Raw genomic sequence first — 702 nt, forward strand, 5'->3', positions numbered from 1 at the left:
TATATATATATTTTTTCTTTTCTTTCTTTTTCATATACAAGTCAGTATGCATACACCTTTACTTGCATCGGTGATTATTATTGTGATTCTGGATCGCATTGGAAAACTGTGAAGCATTGGGAATAAATTAAGGAAACCATAATCACAATTTCTTTTATTGAGACTAAAAAGAAATGTTGATCCTGCCTGGAAAAGAGGATTTCCAGGACACTGGTTTAGATGTCCATGTGTTCTTTACTGCCTAAAGGGTAAACAAGAAAGATATGCCGTTATTATGTGTAAGATACATACAAGACAAGTATCCTCACATTTATCCTCTTGAAACTTAAAATGAAGTGGAGTTTTATCCTCTTTTTATCCATTTATCCTTCCATTAATTTATCCTCTCTTTAATCATTCATCCTGGCATTTACTATCCAGAGTCGAGAATGCAAACTAACGTACAAAAGCCATCTTATGGAAATGAATGCCAAGCTAACACGTTATAAAAATGACCGCCACGGTTTAGTCTGACACGGCTCATGCACCTTGGTTGGCAGTGTGTTTTAATTTACCTTTGGCAACTCACTCGGAGAACATGCTAAAGGCAATAGACAGTGATAAGAATGATAAAATTTGCGAAGAGGATGCAAGTATCTAATATCGTATATGATTGATTTTGTTTAATGATTATATCTATAGATTTACGTTCGTTAGTTTTCT

The sequence above is a fragment of the Penaeus monodon genome, chromosome 23 (assembly GCF_015228065.2).
Source record: "Penaeus monodon isolate SGIC_2016 chromosome 23, NSTDA_Pmon_1, whole genome shotgun sequence".
NCBI lineage: Eukaryota > Metazoa > Arthropoda > Malacostraca > Decapoda > Penaeidae > Penaeus > Penaeus monodon.